The sequence below is a fragment of the Dendrobates tinctorius genome, unplaced genomic scaffold, assembly GCF_039654945.1.
Source record: "Dendrobates tinctorius isolate UK_male_01 unplaced genomic scaffold, ASM3965494v1 ptg000293l, whole genome shotgun sequence".
NCBI classification, from domain to species: Eukaryota; Metazoa; Chordata; class Amphibia; order Anura; family Dendrobatidae; genus Dendrobates; species Dendrobates tinctorius.
In genome coordinates this window covers 8,342,134-8,367,375 of record NW_027361960.1, presented here as the reverse complement: position 1 = coordinate 8,367,375, position 25,242 = coordinate 8,342,134, and the positions used below count along the sequence as shown (strand labels likewise).

Here is a 25,242-nt window from a genome sequence, read left to right as displayed (position 1 = left end):
TGGTTAAGGGTTAGGGTCAAGGTTAGGGTTAGGGTTAGGGTTAGTTAGGGTTTGGGTTAGGGTTAAGTATGGTTTGGTTAAGGGTTAGGGTCAGGGTTAGGGTTAGGGTTAGGGTCAGGGTTAGGGTTAGGGTTAGGGTTAGTTAGGGTTTAGGGTTTGGGTTAGGGTTAAGTATGGTTTGGTTAAGGGTTAGGGTCAGGGTTAGGGTTAGGGTCAGGGTTAGGGTTAGGGTTAGGGTTAGGGTTAGGGTCAGGGTTAGGGTTAGTAAAGTCATGGTTTGGGTTAGTGTGAGGGGCCACCTAATGTTGGAAAAAAACACAAACGCGGTAAAAACGCACTAAAAACGCATACAAACGCATAAAAACGCTGCGTTTTTTTCATGCATGCTCATAAAAATGCTTGAAAAAAACGCAGCAGTTGTATGCTTTTGTATGCGTTTTTTCAATGCGTTTTTTTGCTGGAAAAACGCGCTGCAAAAAAAAGCAAGTGTGAAACTAGCCTAAGGGTATCAATGCGCTGCTGAGAGTTCATGGCATTGATACCCTTAATATTAATATTAGGGGAAGAAATCTGTCAAAACGTTTGGCCCAGCTTGAAACCAGGTGGATCTGGACTTTACAGACCATCCATCCGAACGGACTAAACGAAAATATATCATTCACTACGTTTCTGTGATTTCCGCCTGTTGTGCATCAATGTGTCGCCTGGTGCCCGCACTTTTGTCCTTATCTGTTTTTAATTTTAATTTTCCTTTATCTTTTTTCTGTGTATAGCACTATGGACATTGTCTGAATATTGAAGAACGTCATGAAGTTTGAGATTTCCGGTTTAAAGAGAATCTTCAAGTATGCTAGCTTTAATGGACTTTTATTTATTAAGCAATACTTAGTTATTGTACATTCGTCATGTGGCTTTTGTGTAATGTTAATACATTGCAGGCTTGTTCATATTGATGTTTGGTCAAAACCATTATATTTTTGGGAATGAATTATATGTATTTTTCATACTGAAATATTCTTCTATATTTATTTCTATATGTTCTCTGATGAGTCTATGGAGGTGTGCCATTTCTATTATTTATTGATTGCATGTAATCGTGCAACACGTTTTGCATACGTGGTGCTATTGTGCACCTTCTATTTTTATATGAAATCTTCTCTTTGTAATTGTCTTTGCATCGTGGCCATGTGATGTATTTTGCAATGTACAACATAATTTTGAATGCTAATTAGCTTCTCTTCACTGTCCATCTATTTATGTCGTGTGTTATTGTTATGCCAGTTTTTTCTTTATGACACCAATTGCATTTATTTCTATTTTATTCGTTTTCTGGTTTGCCCTTTTATTTGCCCTTCTTCTCTATGGCCGACAATGTTAACATCTGTACTGCGCATGCGCTTGCCCGATTCCTGCCTGGGCCGGCACATTCCCCTCTGGTGTCTGACGCTGGATCACGTGGAGTCCCACGTGCTTCCGGTGTCGGCACATGGGGGAGGCGCTGGCCGCAGCAGTGTATACGGGCCGTGCCATCAAGGTGATGTAGCACTTTGGGTTGGCGCGGCATAAATATATGCCTATTGCGCCCTCTCTTTGCGCCCCCTGAGGAAGGAGCTCAGTGCACCAAAACATGCGTCGGGGTGGGTCGATTTCCTTCCGCTCCTGCAGTGGCTCCTGCATGGCGATCTATTTTTGGCAACGCATGTGATAATTGATTCATGTGAGCACTTGCTCTGTTATTCTCTGCAGTCTTTATGATTTTTCTAAATGGGCCATATAATATCATCTGCTGCAGTGGGGATGGGTGGGTTGTGAGCCCGGTTTGATGTGAGTCCAACAGGTGTGCGCATTGTTCCCCTCTCCTTTCAGTGTACCTGTTTGTCCACCATTTTATATGTAGCATTTAATAAAATTGATATTTTATGGGACTTTAGGACTGCTTGTCTTCAGTTGTGCTTCCCTCTCAGATTAAAGCAATGCAAAAACAGTTATTTTCTTCTATAAAATAGTTTTTATTGTGTAAAAACGCCAAAGCATAAAAAAGCTATATAAATGTGATATCGCTGTAATTGTATTGACCAGAAGAATAAAGCTGCCTAATCAATTTTACCACACACAGAAGAGCATAAAAAAATTAAAAAAAATTCTGAATTGCTGGTTTTTGTTTATTCTGCCATCCAAAATTCGGACTAGAAAGAGATCAAAAAACTTTGTCAACTCGTCTTGCAAAAAGCAAGCTGTCACATGACTCTGCAAAAATGTAGAAAAATTATAGCTCTCAAAACACGGCAATGCAAAAACATTGTTTTGCAACAAAAAAAGTCATATGTGATAGTAGCAAAGCAAAAAAAGCTGATCTACATCTAGTATCTCTGTAATTGCACTTATCCGAAGAATAAAGTTGTGTAATTACATATAGGAGGAATGGCGGAAAAAATAAATAAAACCAATTCTTCACCTGCTGTTGATTTGTTCATTCTGACTACCAAAGATCGCAGTAAGGCTCGACTCACATTTATCCTGCTCTCTGGCTGAGCGCTTACACCGGGTTTCTATGTAAATCTCTGAAATATGTGATTCAGACAGAACCCCCGGCGGAAGATTCACTATAATGAGGCAGAAGGATACACTGTGAACGCAGTCTGATCTGTGATCCAGCGGTGTCTGTCTTTTTAGGATTGCATAAAAGTGCCGTCGGCCACAGTTTTCTGCACTTCTGAAAAGAATGACACCGCTAAACAGAGGTCAGATGGAGTCCAGAGTACATCTGCTGCTTCATTATAGTGAATGGATCCCTCGGGGGTTTCATCTGAATCATGTCACTCAGATGCACCTGCAAACCATAGCAGAAAGGCCAGGGTCACACTAACCGACGCAAAGTACGGTCCGTATTTTACATGCGTAATATGGATGAATGACCCCTAAATAGTGATCCATATGTCATCCGTAAGCAAGGTGTGGTCGCGTATTTTGCGCATAGAATCATAGAATCATAGAATGGTAGAGCTGGAAGGGACCTCCTGGGCCATCTGGTCCAACCCCCTGCTCAAAGCAGGATTCGCTAAATCATCCCAGTCAGATGTCTGTCCAGCCTCTGTTTGAAGACTTCCATTGAAGGAGAACTCACCACTTCTCGTGGCAGCTTGTTCCACTCATTGATCACTCTAACTGTCAAAAAGTTTTTTCTAATATCTAATCTGTGTCTCCTCCCATTCAGTTTCATCCCATTGCTTCTAGTCTTTCCTTGTGCAAATGAGAATAAAGTTGATCCTTCTACAATGTGACAGCCCTTTAGATATTTGTAGACAGCTATTAAGTCTCCTCTCAGTCTTCTCTTTTGCAAACTAAACATTCCCAAATCCTGCAACCTTTCCTCATAAGACAGGGTTTGCAGACCGGTCACCATTCTGGTCGCTCTTTTCTGAACTTGCTCCAGTTTGTTGATGTCAGCATCCGTATGTAATCCGTATGGCATCCGCATGCCGAGATTTTCTCGCCGGCTTGCAAAATGGACATATAATGGAGCCCTATGACAGGGTTTCTAACAGAAACGAAAGAATAGATATGGACACATAGAATGCATATATTGACTTGGTGCTTCTCCAAGTCCATCGGAGCACCTCCAACAGTGCTTGCCGGGCCGAGCTGGGTAGATTCCCTTTACACCTAACGGTTCTAAAGAGGGCACTGTCATTCCGGGCTCACCTACGTAGGAGCAATCCAAGCTCCCATCACCATAAAACCCTGACACATGTTGGTGAAACAAAAACCAGGACCCTTGGAACAGCTCACCCAACCTGACCAGAACACCAATCACAACAACCTGACAAAAGCCAGAATCAGGAAGATGGTAGACGAAGGCAAGGAGAGATACGTAAGTGACTGGAAGAACGACATCATCAGCTCACAGAAACTGACCATGTACCGGAGTCTACAGAGAGACTACAGACTGGCCCCATACCTGGAAAAACTCCCAGACCCCAGAGACCGCAAGATCCTGAGCCGATTTAGACTCAGTGCCCACAGTCTGGCCATCGAATCCGGCCGACACAGGCAGAGCTACAAGCCCAGGGAGGAAAGACTGTGCCTACGCTGTGACCAGGAGGGCCTGGAGGATGAGACCCACTTCCTGCTACACTGCCCAAAATACTCAGCAGTGAGGGACCCTCACTTCAGGAGACTCTCACATCTTTTCCCGGATTTCATCACCATGAAGGGGGAAGAAGAGCAGTGGAGATAGCAGCGCAATATGTGAGCGCATGCCATAGACTGCATCCTGCACCCTGGATCTGCCCCATGCCCCCCATCCACCTTCCCTATGCCATGCACTTCTATAGCCCCACCCTGGATCTGCCCCATCCCCCCCATCCACCTTCCCTATGCCATGGACTTCTATAGCCCCATCCTGGATCTGCCCCCATCCACCTTTCCTACAGTACCTATTCCCTTTTGTACACTTGCTTTGGCAATACTAATGTGTATTTAGTCCTACCAATAAAGCTTCTTTGAATTTGAATATGTGTGTGTGTATATGTATATACACTCACTGGCCACTTTATTAGGTACACCATGCTAGTAACGGGTTGGACCCCCTTTTGCCTTCAGAACTGCCTCAATTCTTCGTGGCAGAGATTCAACAAGGTGCTGGAAGCATTCCTCAGAGATTTTGGACCATATTGACATGATGGCATCACACAGTTGGCGCAGATTTGTCGGCTGCACATCCCTGATGCGAATCTCCCGTTCCACCACATCCCAAAGATGCTCTATTGGATTGAGATCTGGTGACTGAGGAGGCCATTTGAGTACAGTGAACTCATTGTCATGTTCAAGAAACCAATCTGAGATGATTCGAGCTTTATGACATGGCGCATTATCCTGCTGAAAGTAGCCATCAGATGTTGGGTACATTGTGGTCATAAAGGGATGGACATGGTCAGCAACAATACTCAGGTAGGCTGTGGCGTTGCAACGATGCTCAATTGGTACCAAGGGGCCCAAAGAGTGCCAAGAAAAAATTCCCCACACCATGACACCACCACCACCAGCCTGAACCGTTGATACAAGGCAGGATGGATCCATGCTTTCATGTTGTTTACGCCAAATTCTGACCCTACCATCCGAATGTCGCAGCAGAAATCGAGACTCATCAGACCAGGCAAAGTTTTTCCAATCTTCTACTGTCCAATTTCGATGAGCTTGTGCAAATTGTAGCCTCAGTTTCCTGTTCTTAGCTGAGAGGAGTGGTACCCAGTGTGGTCTTCTGCTGCTGTAGCCCATCTGCCTCAAAGTTCGACGCACTGTGCGTTAAGAGATGCTCTTCTGCCTACCTTGGTTGTAACGGGTGGCAATTTGAGTCACTGTTGCCTTTCTATCAGCTCGAACCAGTCTGCCCATTCTCCTCTGACCTCTGGCATCAACAAGGCATTTCCGGCCACAGAACTGCCGCTCACTGGATTTTTTTTCTTTTTCGGACCATTCTCTGTAAACCCTAGAGATGGTTGTGCGTGAAAATCCCAGTAGATCAGCAGTTTCTGAAATACTCAGACCAGCCCTTCTGGCACCAACAATCATGCCACGTTCAAAGGCACTCAAATCACCTTTCTTCCCCATACTGATGCTCGGTTTGAACTGCAGGAGATTGTCTTGACCATGTCTACATGCCTAAATGCACTGAGTTGCCGCCATGTGATTGGCTGATTAGAAATTAAGTCTTAACACACAGTTGGACAGGTGTACCTAATAAAGTGGCCAGTGAGTGTATGTATATATATATACATACACATGTCATTGGGACAAACATATATATATAGCCATGAGAGGGACCATTGTTTTTAGCCCCCCCCGGCTACAAAGATCTGCCCCCAGACACCCCAGAAATGGCGCATCTATAAGATGCCTGTAGATGATCTAATTACTGTGGGAAAGTTTCTGACTTTTTTCCCACGGTCATTAGTTCACTCACAGATCAACCGGGGACTCCCCGCAGCCTCAGTGATGATCTACAGGCAGCCATTGAGGCTGCGCAGAGCTGAATCAATTCATTTTGTAGTAGATTACAGTGAGGCTGGTCGCATTAGCACCGGTCCTCATTGTAAACTATTTAACCCCTTCTGATGGATTGCAGCGTGGGACATGACTGAATGGCAGAGAGGTAAGGATATTGGTGATTTTTGGTTATTTTTTTTGCAGGTCATGGTTTTGTTGGGATTACCAGACTAATAAAAATTTGTCAAAAACTTTGTGTATTTATTTCATTAAATTACTTTTTAATTAATGTCTGTGTGTGGTTTTTAACCCTTTCTTAGTATAGGGTTAATAATGCATCGGTGTCTTATTGACACCTCTCCATTATTCATCGGCTTAATGTCACCTTACAATCGAATGGTGACATTAACCCTTTATTATATTAACCCATTCGCCACCGCTACAGGGCAATGGGAATAGAGAGGATAAGTGCCAGAATTGGCACATCTTATAGATGCGCCATTTCTGGGGTGTCTGGGGGCAGATTTTTGTAGCCGGGGGGGGGCAAAAACAATGGTCCCTCTCATGGCTATTAAAATCTGCCCTCACTCACCTGCTTAACCTCTCTGGTTGACAAATTACAGCGGAAGCCCACGCATTTTTTTTACAACAAATTAACCCCTTAAAATAACACCTACACCACCCACATTTTGCAGACAAACCCTTATCTAATTATTAGTCAGGGACATATAAAAAAAACCATGAAATGAAATGGTTTACTGTATGTAAACCATGTGTCATTTCATGTCGGGTTGGGGAATGATTTGACAGAAGCCGGCAATTGAATTAGCGGCTATTCTGCAATGAAGAACTCTGTGAAATATAAATATATATATATATATATATATATATATATATATATATATGTGTGTGTCTCAATGACGTGTGTGTGTGTATAAACTGTGTTCCAAATTATTATGCAAAAAGAGTTTAGGAGTGATAAGGTTAGAATTTTTTTGTTTGTCATTTAAACTCATTGATGGTGATGTGTGTCAGGGCTCTTTATATCATTGAAAGCAATTGCAGATACCTGTGCAAATTAGTTTGGCAGGTGTGTCCAAATAAAGGCAAGACTACTTAAAGGGAAGGTGCCGTAATTTTATATAATTTGCAAAAAAAGAGTAAGTAACAAAACATGTTGTTTCAGCAAATGTTGTACTAACCAGGATTTAGGATTTATGGTTTGTTTGTAATAATGTTTTAATGTAGCCACTGGGCGCTGCCATCTTGATTTGCAGATTTGTGGAGGAGTCATACAGTCTGCAAATATGGCCGTCCCTGGACATAGGAGACTGCAGTCGGTTCCCGACCCCACATTGCAGCCTCATTAGCAGTGAAATGGGCACGCCCCTGTGGGCTGCACCATTCACTGCTGTAGGTGTGGCTGGGCGCCATTTTACTGTAGCCCAGTGCTATCTGCTGAGCTCCACTTTCTGCACCGTGCTTCCTGCTCCTGCTCCACTGTCCTCCTGCTCTGTCTCCGCCTCCTCACTCACAGCCCCAGTGATCTCCGGTAATCTGACACCTTCCTTTTTATGACAGCTTTTATGGCTGTCTGAGGAGGACAGTGACATATACAGCCCATAGTCTAGTGTATAATTGGGGGGGGGCTGGAAGTTTCATCAGTGTGGGCATATCTGTAATACTGTCTTGTGTGATACTGCCTGCTGAGCCGTGTATCTAATCCTCTCCTGTGTGATGCTGCCTGCTGAGCCGTGTATCTAATCCTCTCCTGTGTGATACTGACTGCTGAGCTGTATATCTAATCCTATCCTGTGTGATGCTGACTGCTGAGCCGTGTATCTAATCCTCTCCTGTGTGATGCTGACTGCTGAGTCGTGTATCTAATCCTCTCCTGTGTGATGCTGACTGCTGAGCCGTGTATCTAATCCTCTCGTGTGATACTGTCTGCTGAGCCATGTATCTATTCCTCTCCTGTGTGATACTGACTGCTGAGCTGTGTATCTAATCCTATCCTGTGTGATACTGACTGCTGAGCCATGTATCTAATCCTCTCCTGTGTGATACTGCCTGCTGAGCCGTGTATCTAATCCTCCCCTGTGTGATACTGACTACAGAGCTGTGTATCTAATCCTCTGTTGTGTGATACTGTCTGATGAACTGTGTATCTAATCCTATCCCATGTGATACTGTCTGCAGAGCTGTGTATCTAATCCTCTCTTGTGTGATACTGTCTGCTGAGCCGTGTATCTATTCCTATCCCGTGTGATACTGCTCTCCTGAAATACTTTGTGCTGCTGTTACCCTGCTGGTTTTATGTGTGATCTACATGGTGGTATGAACTATATGGCGGCATTATGTGTGAAGTATATGGCGGTATTATGTGAGAACACTATGGCAGTATTATCTGCTAAAAGCATTCTAGGGTGGTTCTGGCTGAGCACCTGCACACGGGTCAGGGGTAATAGGTGAAGTCAGAGGAGGGCTGGTGAGGCAGCTGAAGAGAGGGGTCTCATTTTTACTGTATGGCTACATTTCCCCCAGCCTGCTTCCCAGCGTCACACCGGACTGCGCCTGTCGCCTCGCTTTCACACATCGCCAGGACAGGATCTGAGGAGGGGAATGGGGTCTTTGCATGCAAAGTCTGGATCAGAACAGGCAATCAATCAGCAGAAATGTTTCCTGGATTTCTGTGCTGCTGTCACCCTGCTCCTCCCCCATATATCTCCCTCTGTGACCCCCATAGACCAGCACACTGCTCTCCTGAAATACTCTGTGCTGCTGTCACCTTGCTTGCTCCTCCCCCATATATCTCCCTCTGTGCCCCCCATAGACCAGCGCACTGCTCTCCTGAAATACTCTGTGTTGCTGTCACCCTGCTCCTCCCCCATATATCTCCCTCTGTGCCCCCCATAGACCAGCACACTGCTCTCCAGAAATACTCTGTGCTGCTGTCACCCTGCTCCCAGAATCCTTGCTGCCTGCCATCCTCAGTGACCGAAGACCCCATTCCTCTCCTCAGATCCTGTCCTGGCGATGTGTGAAAGCGAGGCGACAGGGGCCTGATGTATGGTGGAAGGAGCAGAGTGACAGCAGCACAGAGTATTTCAGGAGAGCAGTGTGCTGGTCTATGGGGGGCGCCCTGTTCGGTGCCAGGGATTGTACATAGAGTGCTGTGTTTTATACACATGGATGGACCGTCTGCTTGTCTGCTCCACAGAAATCCAGGAAACATTTCTGCTGATTGATGACCTGTTCTGATCCAGACTTTACATGCAAAGACAGTCAGTAACTTTGCACGCTCCATCAAAATGGCTGATCACTGTGTTCCTAGATGTCATAGGTTTTTGTGCCAGATTTCAGTAGCTGCACCAGTAGCTGTGTTAACAAGTGGAAATGCCAAACTTTTTAAAATTATTTTTCATATTTTGCAAAATTAAAAACAAATGATAATATTTTTTAAGAAAATGTAAACATTAATTCTTTACATTTTTTCAATTGCTGAAAAAATTTTTTTTGGATGGCACCTTCCCTTTAAGAAGGCTGTTCCACATTATTAAGCAGCCTACATTTTTTGCCAAAATGGGAAAGAAAAAGGATGTGTCGGCTGCTGAGAAGCAACAAATTGTGGAGTATTTAGGTCAAGGCATGACTACAATCAGCATTGCCAAGACACTTCATCGTGATCATCGCACAATCAAGAAGTATGTAGCTGATTCCCAGCACACACGTGTGCGTGCTGATAAGGAAAAATTGAGGACTCTTTCCAACAGGCAATTGCGTCAGGTTAAAAGAGCAGCTGCAAAAATGCCTTGTCATAGCAGCAGACATGTTTTTGAAGCTGCTGGTGCCTCCAACGTCCCCCGAACAACAAGATGCAGGGTCCTTCAGAGGTTTGCAGCTGTGTGTAAGCCATCCTGTCGACCACCTCTATCCACTCCGCACAAGCAGAAATGGCTCCAGTGGGCCAAACAATACATGAAGACTGACTTCCAAACTGTTTTGTTCACCGATGAGTGCCGTGCAACGCTCGATGGTCCAGATGGATGGAGTGGAGGATGGCTGGTTGATGGACACCCCATGAAAACACGGCTAAGGCGCCAACAAGGAGGAGGTGGAGTAATGTTTTGGGCTGGAGTCATGGGGAGAGAGATTGTCGGCCCCTTTAGGATCCCTGAAGGGGTAAAGATGAACTTCATAATCTATGTGGAGTTTCTAAAACAGCACTTCCTGCCATGGTTCAAGAGGAAGAACCGTGCTTTCCGCATCAAGATCATTTTCATGCATGATAATGCACCGCCTCATGCTGCAAATAACACATCAGCATCTCTGGCTGCTATGGGCTTAAAAGAGGACAAACTTATGGTGTGGCCACCATCTTCCCCTGACCTCAACCCCATTGAGAACCTCTGGAGCATCATCAAAAGGAGTGTCTATGATGGCGGGAGGCAGTTCACATCTAAGCAACAGCTCTGGGAGGGTATTCTGTCCACATGCAAAACAATTGAAGCACAAACCAGCCAAAAACTGACATTCAATGGACGAGAGAGTTCAGAAGCTTCTTTCGAACAAGGGGTCCTATGTGCAAATGTAATATCACCTAGAATAAAGTTTTGACTTAGGCTCTGTTTCACATTAGCATTGAACCAACGCTGCGCACTGCGTCGGTAAGCCCCGCCCCGATCCGGCTCCCTGCCCGCCCCATCCGGGATCACCGCCTACTTTCGCATTTGCACGCATGCGATCGGCGCACCCTATCTTTATCATAGGGTGCACAGATCATGCGCTGCCAGTGTGAAAGTAGCGTGCTGCGCACATTTGGCGGTGCGCCGTGCGCGCCGAAATGCAACATGCTGTTTTTTTATGAAGGAGTTTATATTTTCCCTCATTTCTCTTGAAGTTGATAGGAGAACTAGGTCACATATGTATACATGTGGCTTTTCTGGTTGGTACCTTTTTTCTGGAGTCTCTTACTGCAGCTTTGATGAACTTCCATATATTTGAGGCAAAGACATCTTTTTGAATTTGGTGGGTTTTCTTTCCCGTAGCATTTGAATCGTTTAGTGACTTGTTTTTTGTTTGTATAGTATACGTGCACATATACATTGTGCGTTTTCGGTGCAGCGGTTTTTGACCGCTATGATTGAGATTTGTCATTGATAGTCCATTATTGTGTTTATCCATAATAAGATACAGCTATGCAGGTACATAGTAGTTTATGAGAATCCTAAAAAAACAGATATTAAGTTGCACACAATTTACATTTTTCATTTCAGGATAAGAATTTTTTTGAAAAAAAATTTTTTTTTTTCTTTTTTTTTCTGTGACTATATTAATAGTTCAATACAATAATAGTGAGACAGTTTGGTCTCTGGATACATATGATTGTAGATGTTTTCCATAAGAAAAAGGAAAAAAATAGTAGTTTTCGACATATGAAAATAATAGTAGTCTTCGATTTATGAATATGCATTGTAATTTATCTCTCGATGTAACCATTTTTCTGCTTGTGCAGTAAGTTGTATTTATGCTTTTGTATGTTGTAATGCATCTCAGCATGTTTTTAATTCACTAATGTCACTTAGACAGCAGCTGTGGAGGGAGGAGGTACGGAGTGATGTGATTTCCATATGAACCCGGCACTTCCCCCCACTGTTTGACCCGTTGAAGCGCTCGAGCAGCGCGAAACGGCCGTTGTCAGCCTTTATTGCACTCCTTATGTCACTCCCCCGACTTGACATGTTCATGATATGTCAATAAATCAGTGAAACTTCCATCTCGTTGAGTGCAACCTTTTCTCTTTGCATGGATATAAATATATAATGTGTATTCTATGTATGTGTATGTATAAATCGATTCTTTCGTTTCTTTATTAAACCTGTCAGTGTGAGTTCACTGTATAGCGCAACTGAATTGCCGGCTTTTCTAAAAGACACCGAGTGCGTATTTCTTGCAAGTCACATGTGTGGTCCGTGTGTAATGTGTATTTTTAGAGCACCTATAGACTTTCATTGGCGTACTACGGGCGTAGTACGCTGACAATCGCAGCATGCTGCGATTGGCACGGACCGTAGAATACGGCCGAGAAATATACGGCTGTTGGGAGCTGCCCCATAGAGAATCATTTGTCCGTGTGTAATGCGTGCTTTTAACACCTCTCACTCGTCCGTATTCCTCTCTAGTGTGACCCCGGCCTAAAATCTGGCGCTCTTTGCCTTCTGTGCTTTGCACTGTGCCTAAAAAATATTTCCAAATTACATGTAGAGTATTTGCGCACTCAGGAAAAAATGGACCTCAGTTTGTTGTAAATAAAATTTCCTATTAGCCCTTAGAAAAATTAAAAACTTGGGGCTAAAACAACATTTTAGTGGTAAATTCAGTGGTTATTCTTTCTTCACCGCTCAATGGTATAAAATTCTGTGACACTCCTGTGATGTCAGTATGATGAATTCATTGAGGAGTGTAGGTTGTAAAATGAGTACACATATAGAGTGTTTCTGTTCTGGCATCTCACGGGCTCTGCCAATGTGACATGGCACCCGCAAAACATTCCAGCAAAATCTGCACTGTAATATGGCGCCTCTTCCCTTCTGAGCTTACTGTGCCTCAAAAGTAGTATTCCCCCACATATGGGGTATTAGCGTACTCAGGAGAAATTGGACAACAATCTGTATGGTGCAATTTCTCCTGTTAACCATATGAAAATGCAATATTTGGGGCTAAAATAACATTTTTGTGGGGAAAATGTGTTGTTTTTTTTTTGTTTTTTTTAATTTTCACGGCTCAATGTTATAAACTTCTGTTAAGCACCTGAGGGTTCAATGTGCTCAACACTCATCTATATCAGTTCCCTGAGGAGTCTAGTTTCCAAAATGGTGTCACTTGTGGGGATTTTCACTGTTTAGGCACATCAGAGGCTCTACCTCATTCAAAAAGTCAAATGGAGCTCCTTCCCTTCTGTGCTCTGCTGTGCGCCCAAACAATGGTTTTCTCCCTCATATGGGGTATTGGCATGCTCAGGAGAATTTACCCAACAAATTTTGGCATCCATTCTTTCAGGTTACCCTTGTCAAAATAATAAATTTGGGATCTGAATTAAATTTTTTTGTGAAAAAAGTTAAATGTTCATTTTTTTTTTTCACATTCCAAAAATTCCTGTGACGCACCTGAAGGATTAATAAACATCTTGAATGTGGTTTTCAGCATCTTGAGGGCTGCAATTTTTGAATGGTGTCACTTTTGGGTATTTTCTATCATATAGACCCCTCAAAGTGTCTTCAAAAGTGATGTGGTCCCTAAAAGAAATGGATTTGTAAATTTTGTTGGAAAGATGAAAAATCGCTGGTCAACTTTTAATCCTTATAATTTCCTAACAGAAAAAAATTGGGTTCCAAAATTGTGCTGATGTAAAGCAGACATGTGGGAACTGTTATTTATTAACTATTTTGTGTGTCATACCTCTGTGATTTAAGGGCATGAAAATTCAAAGTTTGCAAATTGCGAAATTTGACAAATTTCCATTTTTTTCCACAGAGTCATATTGAAGAAATTTTACCACTATCATGAAGTACAATATGTCACAAAAAACAGTCTTAGAATCACCGTGATTGGTTGAAGTGTACCAGAGTTATTACCTCATAAAGAAAGTGACAGTGGTCAGAATTGTAAAAATTGGCCCGGTCATTAACGTGCAAACCACCCTTGGGGGTAAAGGGGTTAACTTGTCACAATAACAGTAATTTTAACGAAGGGTGCCCACATTTTTACATGCTACTCTATAGCTTGATCTTGGATTTTTCTATCTTTTGAAGTTAAGTAACCGTCATGTTAAGTTTTATTTCATAAATCAATAGTAAGCAATTTTGAAAATAGGCAACTTTTTCAAATATGTTATCAGAGAAATTTGATTCTTTCCCCTCTTGGGCTGATTTTCCTCTCTCACTTCATTGGTAACATCTGTATTCATTGAAGACAGACTTTACTGTTGGTGAGATAGGAGATGGCAATTTTTGCTTTTAAAATTCTATGAAGAGGCGCTAGAGGAAGACACAGGCATCGTGGTGCAAGTTTTCATGAAATGACAATTACAATCGAACTTTATGAGAACTAACTTCCAACTCAAATCTCAGTACTGGGAAAAAAAAATCTGTATTCACTGAAAACAGATTTTACCCTTAAATTGAGGATTTTGAGAATTGAAAATCTGTCCTGGAAGAGAGAAAAGCAGATTTTTCTGATGAGATTTATTGCAAAGTTTTTTTTAATTCTCACCTGCACTACTGATATAGAAAAAAAAACAATTAAAATGATGGTTATCCGTAAATAACTTTTCCAGCTGCAGGGTACAGTGCTAAGAAATATTTTTAATTTTATTTGAAATTGAAGTTATTATTTGTGTTTTATATTAATATTCTATTTCTTCTTTAGGCCGCTTATGATGTTTATGTTAACGACTTGTTGGATGCTCAGTCTTCATCACAACATGAGGTATCGGCCATTGAGCTACAGAAAATCAAGAGGCAAATGCCCCTATTCATCAAAGATTTTATTCCGTAAAATGCTTTCAAAAGTCTTGCAATTTTAGTGCAATGTGACATTTTTGTGATTTGGTCCTTTTCACAATAGTTTGAAGCATTTCTACCAAAGCGGGGAGAGCTTGGGAAGGGTGGGGCTATGCCCACCTGTCAAATTCAGCAACAGTGCCAGCATTCCAATACTAGACCATTCCCCCCTCCCACAGAAGACGCTTGGAATTCATTAGTGGGCGCCTCTTAATGAATTTGGTGCATCGTACGCCATCGTACTTTCATTTAGAAACCTCATAGTCTTATTTCACTATGTATTTTCTAGAAATAAATAAAATCTTGTTATTCTAGATTCTAATGTGTGAAATTGCTGGCATGAAGAAACGACCTGTGAAAACAGAGGACGTAGAAGAGGTCACACAGAACTTAAGGGGACTTGAGCGCAAAGCACTTATTGCCTTAGAGCGCAATGATCAGTGAGTAGCATTCCAACATGAATAATAAGATTTTTGTTTTGTAATTTTTCCACGTAAGATTATTTTGCAAAATTAATTCATTGGGACAGATTGATGATTTACAAATCAAAAAAGGCAAGATGAAAGTTGTGCTATTGAAAATATACATGTACCTTATTTTTCGGATTATAAGACGCTCCAGATTATAAGACGTACCCCAAATTTTGAGAAGAAAAATAGGAACAAAACTTTTTTTAATAAAATGGTGCTTCTTATATAATCCATGCGTCTTATTGCTTGCCGGGGGTGATGGCTGCTGTGAAGCGGGGTCCCAGGGTTGCTGCTGGAGGAGGCAAGAGTGTAGTGTTGCTGCAGGCCGCAGGCTGGGATGAGAGGGTGCGCTGTGTCCCCGGTGGCGGTGCGGTGCTGCACTGTGTCCCCAGTGCTGCGGTTGGCTCTGCCGACATTTTGTGAAACGCCAGAGCCCCCCCAGCAGTTCTTCCATGGTTTCCTGTGCGGTGGACTCTGGGAAAATGGCCGCCGAGAGGCAGCGCTTGCGCACATGGAAACCTTGGCACCGAGATCTCCGGAGACGAGATCTTATTTGTACCATTTTGCTGATGATAGGGAGAATACTGATAGAGCCCGCAGACAGATGACAAACCAGGAGTACATGGAAATGGAAAAAAAAAACCTAATTTATGGTATTTAGGTACTAAGCTACATGTATTTTTTTTAAACTTTTTTACCCAAAGCTGAAAACCCCTTTAATGAGATTGGCTGTATGTCCGGGGTCATTTTCATGCTGCATAATATATTTGGAGCCAATCAGATGCCTCCCGAATGGTATTACATGATGGATAAGTGCCAATATCTTCATGTCTCCGCATTGAGGACACAATTTATCCTGATTTAAACCACAACTCCATTTGCTTAACTGCAGTCCCAATCTTGCAAGGTGCCTCCTTGATGCTTGACTGTTGCCTGCAGACAGACATTATTGTACTACTCTGCAGGGAACAAACAGCCAAATATTTCACATTTTGACTCATTTTGACTCCTCTGTCCAGAGCACCTGCTGCCATTTTTTTGCCCTCCAGTTCCTATGTTGAGTTCCTTGGCCTAGTTTTAATATGGGAGGTGCAGCTTTTTGGCCACAATTCTTCCATGAACAGCACTTATGGACAGATTTTTCTGAAAAGTAGATGGGTGAAGCTGGGTCCCACTGAATGCTGCTAGTTCTGAGCTGATGGCACTGCTGGACAACTTCAGATTTTAAGGGAAGTAAGCATGATGAGTCTGCTGCACTAAGGTTCTTTGTCCGACCACTTCGTTTACAGTCATCAATGTTGCCCATTTCTTGGTGCTTCTACAAAAGAGCTTCACAATCTTTGCCTGGGAGTGACCTTCCTGATGCAGTTTTTGTAGATGTGCTCAGTTTTGTCATGGTGTATGATCTGTAACATGAAATTGGCTTCCATAACCTCTCCTTTGAAGCAGAGTTTGGCTGTATCCAGGGGCGTAACTGAGGACAAACATTAAGCTGAAATCTATGCGGCGCAGACACCTGCCGACTCCCTTCACTTCAGTACACACTGCTTGTCAATCAGAGGCCAGCATCTGATGTTGGCGTGCCCCTCACAAGCGAGACAAACTGAAGTCAGCTACTGGCTCCTGGGCCAACTAGAGAAGATGACACCATGCATTGTTGTAGCTTAGAAAGATGAGAAGAAATCATAGAATCATAGAATCGTAGAGTTGGAAGGGACCTCCTGGGCCATCTGGTCCAACCCCCTGCTCAAAGCAGGATTCGCTAAATCATCCCAGTCAGATGTCTGTCCAGCCTCTGTTTGTCTGTCCAGCCTCTGTTATAATGTTTATTTTTGTTCTAATGTGTTGTAATGGAATGGTGAACATTATTACTGGAAAGGGCTCAGGATGGGGGATATAATACCAGGAAGGAACTCAGGATGGGAGACATTATTACTGGAAGGGGCCAGCATGAGAGACATTATTATAGGAAAGGGCAAGGATGGGGGACATTAAACCAGCAAGGGGCTCAGGATGGGGGGCATTATACTAGGAAGGGGACCAGGATAGATGACATTATTATAAGAAGGGGCCAGAATGGGGGACATACCATGAAGAGGCCGAGCATTGAGGGCATTATACCAGAAAGGGACCCAGTATGGGGGATATTATTACTGGAAAAGGCTGAACATGGGGACATTATACCAATAAGGGGACATACCAGGAAGTGGTCAGGATGGGGGACATTATACCAGGAAGGGGCCCATGAAGGGGGACATTGTACAAGGAAGAAGCTCAGGATGGAGGATATTATACCACCAAGAGGCCCAGGATGGGGGACATTACTACAGCAACGTGCCAGGATGGGAGACATCATGACTTAAAGTGGCCATAATTGGGGACATTAGTATAGGAAAGGGCCAGAATGCGGGACATTATACCAGGAAGGGGCATAGGGTTGAGGACATTATATGAGGAAGGGGATCAGTGTGAGGATATTATACCAGGAAGAGGCCCAGGACAATGTTACAGGAAGGCGCCTGGATTGGGGACATCATTACTGGAAAGTGCCATGATGGGGGATCTCTTTAAATGGGAGGGGGGCAAACACATATGACTTTATAGGATTTAGAACGCTACCAGGGCCAATACATCTGATCAACAATCAGGTGAGGGCGCAGGTCCAAATATTGCTCTGTTTTCTTCTAGAGCTCATGAAAATCTAGTTACATCACTGGCTGTTCATCATTTAGTTTTAAGCATCCTACACAACTGTTTCTGTTTTAATTAATGACTGTTCTCTTATAAATATGAAAATGATGATCATTATCCCCTGTTTAGTATAAATTGTTACTCATACACCCTTCTATAATCCTACAGAATCCTTGACTTTGTGCAGGTGTACCTAAAAGATTTGATGCTTTAATAGTGTTTGGAAAGAAAACAGCAGTCACTCTGATTACTAATTTGATTTAGATTTGTTCATTTACCTTGTATTTTGTTCATTGATAAAAATGAATTATTAACACCGACTCTGCACCACTTTTGATTTCAGGTGGAATGTTGCATGTCTATGGCAGTTAACATGTATGCGATGTGTATGGCCAGCTCCTGTGATCAGTATGAACGCTATAGTATTTCATGACTTTTTGGAATACAGATTAGGTCATGTGCAATAAAAAAAATGTTATCAACATAACAAGTGTAACATAAAAGTTAAAAAGATTTTAAAGATGTTATTGAATCTGTATGGAGATATTTGCTATCATCTTTTCTTGCTTCCTATCTTTAGACTTAGAAGTGATTTGAAGACTGAACTGAGGACTGGAGAGATTAGTGAAACAGTCTCTGATAAAGGTATCGCAAGTCTTCTATAGAGAAAAAGCAAAATGTTCACTTTTGGCAGTAAAAACATTGCTTTTATGGAATCGCCTCTGTTCCTAACCATGTGTGGTGACAAGCTCGTGCCGGGATGAGATAACTAAATTACTAGATGATAGATATGTAGTAGATAGTGGCTCAGTGGCTAACACTGTAGCCATGCAGCATTGGGGTCCTGAGTTCAAATCCCTACAAGCAAAACTTCTATAAGAAGTTCCTGGATTTCCTCCCATGTGCTGTTCCATCTAAGGTTATGATTGTATGCTTATATAATTGTGTTATGTTACCTTTCTTTGTATTCAGTTTTGCATTTGGTCTGCTGCCACCTGCTGTCCTTTTCTGTATAGCAGACGGCAGCTAATTAATTGTAGTACATGCCTCCCACTTCCAAGTCAGGTGACTCCTTCTCTTCCTGCCGGTGGCCATTACTAGTTTCTTTTTCACTCGGGAGAGACACGCTTACCAGGCTGTGGAAGGCATCAGTTTTTGACCACACTGCTGATTCATCTTGCTGCAAACATCTTGCTGTACCACCTGGGTTGTTACACCTGCATTTCTGGAGAAGTACTGCATTACCAATCATACGCTGTATGTCCAGATTTCCAATAAACAAGTCTGGACTTCACAATATCTGGTGTGTATCATCTCTCCGGACGCATGAACAGCAAAACAGCAACAATGGTCCTGTCTGCTCTGCATCGAGGAAACGGAAGGTAGTAATCTCTCCCAGCCCCACTCAACTACACCTCTATTCGCCTCATGTGGGGACAGAACATCCCACCCTCTAAAGACATACTGATAGGGATACAGATGGGGAATTTAGATTGAGACCCATGAGAGACAATAATGATGGAAAATAAAATGGAATATGATGGTGCTATGTAAGTAAAGTAAATAACTAAAAAAATGGCAGCACACACTTTAGCAAATTGAATAAGTCTTGAAGAGTAAGTTTCAAAACTGTAAATATTGAGTCCTTACATAAACATGATGGATTTGTCAGTAAAAGGTTAATAACTTGTGAAATGCTGATAATTGTACTTATGTAGGCATGGATACATCTGGCTACAAGATATAAAAACACTGAAGCAGCAACATTTTTGGGAGCTAATAATAATAATCTTTATTTATATAGCGCCAACATATTCCACAGCGCTTTAAGACTTGTGTCAGTCTCAAAACCTTTTTACATGACTGTAGTGTAAATCATAGTCTCCTATGAAGCCCAGCATGTAGATGAATTTTACAGTAGTACCAATACGGTAGCAATGGCAGGCCCCCAGCTGCCTTGGTAACCCATCAGCACCCCAGGAGGAACCAGTGCACGTACCTATTGGTGACCTTTCCATTTAAATGCTGCTATCAAAGATAACAAGAATGGCAACTAACTGGTTTATCAGCAGTGACTAGAGCTACTTCCTTCTGATCACTCCTTTTTAAAGGGAATCTGTCAGGAGATTTTTGCTACCTCATCTGAGAGTAGTATAATGTAGGCAAAGAGAAGCTGAGTCCAACGATATATCACTTAGTTTACTGGGTGCAGCCTTTCTGACACAATCAGTTTTTATATTTAGCAATGCAGCAGAGCTGAGAAAGCTGCCCCCGCCCACACCAGGCTCTCCGTATACAATGTCCATAGACAGTGAGGTGCTTAGTTGCCCGACTAGTCCAGCAATGTTAATCTCTTAGTGATAAATCCTTCACAGTTAGTAAACAACAGCACACATTTTGACAAGTGACGCATCCCTGAAATCTGTGTTTCAGCCTCTGTATCCTGCTGTCTTCAGATTACATAGCAAACACCTGCTGTCAGATGCCAGTTGAAACACAGCAGCCATAAACTTTGTGTGGAGTAGACTCAGCTCTTGAGCCCCCTTAAAACATGCAGACCCCAGAAAGATCATGCTTTGTTGAAACATTTTTTTCTAGAAACAGTCTTGCGTAGGTCTCATTGTAGCTCAACATGATCTACTCTTTTTTTTATATACATGTAAAGTGTTTATTGTTCAGTTTTCTTCTTTCTTTAAAACTGTTTTTATTGATTTTAACATAAACATGCAAAATTACAATATGTTTGCAGTGTCAAAGTCTCCATCCAATCCATCCTAAACAGATAATGAACCTTTTTTAATTTTAATGATCTTGAAGGTGCATCTGAATTTAGCCACTGATGCAGTATACTTTTCCTGACCGCGGAGGCCCAGATCACCAGTAGGGCCTTCAATTTTTTTTCTTAAGGTGTAAATACTGAAAAAAAACAGCAGACACTCTCGTACTGGACCCACATAGCTGTATCGCTCTGCTGTCTGTCACCTATTAGGGTATGTGCACATATTGCGGATTCCAATGCGGATTTTTCCGCACACAATCCGCATCTCTTGGCAGAAAACGCAGGTGCATTTTTGATGCGTTTTTTCATGCGTTTTTTACATGCGGATTTATATGCGTTTTTGTAAGCTAAATAAAGATATGTTATTTAACAAAAAAGATTTGTTATGTCATTTCTGTCCAACCTCCTCTTTTACATTTGTCCAACCCACACTCTATTACACAGACAGATAGATAGATATGGGATAGATAGATAGATAGATATTAGATAGATAGATATGCGATAGAAAGATAGATATGGGATAGATATATCTATCCATATATCTATCTATAGCTATCCATAGATATATCCATAAAAAAATCAAAAAAGATGGCAGCACACCATATGAAATTTTAGAAAAATTGAGAAAGGTCTACACTTGAGACCAAAACGTCTCCACACGGGCTATTAAAAAATACTTTTTTTCTAAAATTAAATATGGTGTGCTGCCTCCATCTTTTTTGATTTTTTTTTTTTTATTCATAAGGACCGGTATGTGCCTGGGAGGTTTTGCACCCTACTTTTTCCTGTGCTGTGGTTTATTTTTTAGATTTAGATATATCCATAGATATTTCCATAGATATTTCCATATCCATGTTTATTAATGAACAATATGTTTCATTAAAAAAAAAAAAACTGAAAAAAATGGTGTGGGCTCCGTGCAATTTTCTGTGCCAGAGGGGGAAAGCCGACGGCCGGGGGCCAATATTTGTAGCCTGGGTAGGGGGTAATACCCATGGCCCCTTCCCAGGCTATGAATATCAGTCCACAGCTGTCCCCCTATATTTTATAGGCAGAAAGGTTACAGAGACAGCTGCGGGCTGATATTCATAGCCTAGGAAGGGGCCATGGCCCCCCTGGCTACAAATACCAGCCTGCAACCTCCACAGAAATGGCGCATCTCTAAGATGCGCCAATTCTGGCGCTTAGCCCCTCTCTTCCCACTCCCATGTAGCGGTGGGATATGGGGTAATAAGGGGTTAATGTCACCTTGCTATGGTAAGGTGACATTAAATAAAAAGAAAACCCGCTCACCAGAGAAGGCATCTTGACATCGGAGCACGGAGACACCGTGTCATGGCGTTTGAAATATTGAATGCAGAAAAGGTTATCCAGCTCCACGATGTAGTGAAAATAAATTATTTTATTCACTTCAATAAGTTACAAAATAGAGGTTAAAATGCCAGCATAGATAACGCAACTATCTGCACTATCTACGCGTTTCAGGTGTTGCAGCACCCTTAGTCATGAACTAGGGGTGCTGCGACACCTGAAACGCGTTATTTTCACTACATCGTCGAGCTGGATAACCTTTTCTGCATTCAAAGGTGACATTAAGCCCTGTTAATAATGGAGAGGCGTCAATAAGACACCTATCCATTATTAATCTTTTGAAAGGGTTAAAAAACAAAGTATTTTAATGAAATAAAACACAACGTGGTTTTCATATTTTTATTGCATGCCCAGATCCAAGCGACGCCCTCGGTCTCCTTTAATAAAAAGTTAAAAAATAAACCAACCGTTTACTCCATGTCCGACACAGTCCAATTAATAACGAGTGTCCCACGACGATTTCCCCTATAGAACAGTGACATCAGGTGATGTCACTGCTCTATAGGGCCTCCCAGTGATGAACTGACAGGAGACAATGGCTTCCTGCAGTGCATCACTGAGGTTACCTGAGTTCAGGCTTTCACTTTACCACAATGCTGCGTGAGAATTAGGGATACGGGACTTCTTTCGCGGCGGTGGAGGGATACACAGCGGAGGATTACCTCAGCCTATCATTTCATTGCTGGAGCCCCTGTAGAGCACTGACATCACCCGATGTCAGTGTTCTACACTGGAGATCGTCGTGGGACCCTCGTTATTAACTGGACTACGGCAGAAAGATAAGTATAGGTTGATTTAATTATTTTATTTTTATTAAAGGAGAAATTAGCCGGATGATGGGACTACTACTGTCCCATCATTGGCTAATGTGGCACTCACTGTCAGTGTAGTCCCATCGGTCGATGCCTGCATACAGACACAGCCCCTGCATACAAACCCCCGCACAGCCCCGGCAACCCCTGCAGACCAACCGCACGGCCCCGGCAACCCCCGCAGACCCCCCCGCACAGACCTGGCACCCGCCGCACATCCCCTGGCAACACCCGCACAGCCCCCCCCACACACATAGCCCCACACACCATACACGCACACAGTCACCACCAACACACTATACACGCACACAGTCACTGCCCACACTTCGCCCACACTCTTCCCTCCTCCCGATCTGCAGCATTTCATCCGCAGCAAAACTGCAGATCTTTTTTAGACCTGCGGTTTTGCTGCAGATGTGCCTGACTCAATGTAAGTCAATGGGTGCAGAAACGCTGCAGATCTGCACAAAGAATTGACATGCTGCGGATTTGAACCCACTGCGTTTCCACGTGGATTTGTGCACAGCGTTTTTTTATTTTACATTGAATATAATGGTACTGTACAATGCAGCAGAATCTGCTGCGGATCCGCAGTAGAATCCACAACGTGTGCACATCCCCTAAGTCTTTTTATTTCTTTTTCCTACAGTGGACATCACTTTACATCCACTGATCAGCTGCAGCCATGAGGTTCCATCTGAGACAGATAAAACGGTCTATTTTCTGGCTCAGACAGAACATTAAGGCTGCAGCTGATCAATGACAGTCAATTGACTGTCATGAGTAACACTTTTATTTTATATTTGTTTTGTTATATGTAGCACATTAAGGATTCAAGAGATCCAGCTCAAGATGGAGTAAAAAATGGCAGACTTTATTGAATGCGCAAGTAGCGCCTACACATTCCTGGTGCTAAATGCTATGCGCACCAGAAACACATAAGTGCTACTTGCAGATCAGTGCAGTTTTTCTGATGTTATCACTATTTTAACGCCAGTCTGCAATTTTTACTCCATCTTGATCAGGATCCCCTCTATATCCTTAACCGTTTGATGTCCACGGCATTAGCTATGGTTCGGTCTGCTGCATTGGTGATCTGGCTTTTTCTCTTTTTTTGTTATATGCAGTACCTTGGTTACATTCAAGAGAGTCAGATCCAACCAGTGAACAATGTCTTACAAGTGAGACAGAGGTATTTGTGGCAAAGAGAAGGGAAGTCCTAAAAACATTGATAAGATAAAACTGGGGAAAGAAAGAGCGCAATAGGGTCTTATCTGGGTAACAGATGAAATAAATTCAAGGGAATCCACTCACCTTTTCCAAGATAGATTAAAGCATGTAAGTCAATGTCAGCCTGCTGCACGCCCGAGGTTCACGTCCGTGACCACAGTTAAAGATCCTTTTGGATAGAATATTTAGGCTTACTGTGCGCTGCTGAAACCAGGATAAAGTCACCACATGAGAAACTTTTTAACTCTTTATTCCCAACGCGTTTCAAAGTGGAAAATCACTTCTTCTGCACGATTAAACAGAATTCCATAAATTTTCTGGATCTGAAGATATTGGTTGATGACACAGGATTTCTTCTCACTTCCATAGCGTCGCACTTGCTTGCCTGCTCGCTCTGTTCGCAGGACCTGTGATGAGGTCACAGGAGGGGAGGAGTTCTCATACTGAGTTTAAGAACTTTTTGTTTGAAACGCGTACAGTGTCTCCTCAACCTTCCCTCCGGTTTTCCGGACGGGTATATGCATTTTTTGTATTTTGTATACCTATTTTATGGATATCTAAATAAAATATTTTGGATTTTACCCTTTTGAGCTGGACCATCTTTTCCACATAGAAGTGATACCTGACAGCTATCTGCAGCCCAGTCTGTGTTTACTATCAGGAGCTCCAACCATTTTTTATTTTTTTTTGTGCAGGTATCACTTCTAGGCAGGTGCCGATACTGCAGCTGCCTATCCCAACAGTCTTCTTCACTGACATGGGGAGACGTGACCAAGGTCACTAACTATCAGGAGACGGACTGTACAGACAGCATTAATGTTGAAGATAGGTTCTTGTTCACACTCGTAGATATCAGGAAATAATTCTGGAACTGACTGAACCAGGACCTGGAGGCTGGGTATAGGTACCTCAGACGCGTTTTCAGGATTAGGATACCGCTAAAGCGGTCAGAGAAACATGGACAAACAGTGCTAAGCTAACGGGAACATAGGATATGGAAATAGCTTTAACAGACTAAGGAAAGGAAAACTGGCAACACACAGTTGCACACACCAACACCACTAAATATTACTATAGGGTTGCTCAGGTACTTCCCGTTGAGGAAGGTGCCTTTTATACAAGAGGCATGCGTGCAGTAAGTGCACCACCGGGGGACAGCGCAGCATGCACAGAGGAGGAGGAGGCAGCTCTGGAGGATGCTGCTGCTTGGGCAGTGAGTAATCCTCAGTCCCTGCATGGAGGGAGGAGGGGAACCATGCAGAAGCGCCTGCAGACGTTACAAGATCGAGCATATCATTGAGTTTTAGTTAGTTTAGGTGCAACACGTTTCAGAATATTGAGGT

The 25,242-nt window shown here is 42.7% G+C and overlaps 1 pseudogene; it reads left to right on the top strand.

The window, feature by feature from the left end:
* LOC141072952 (uncharacterized protein C6orf118-like) overlaps positions 1-23,932 on the top strand; it is a 38,516-nt pseudogene extending 14,584 nt beyond the window's left edge.
* The last annotated feature ends 1,310 nt before the right edge of the window (positions 23,933-25,242 follow it).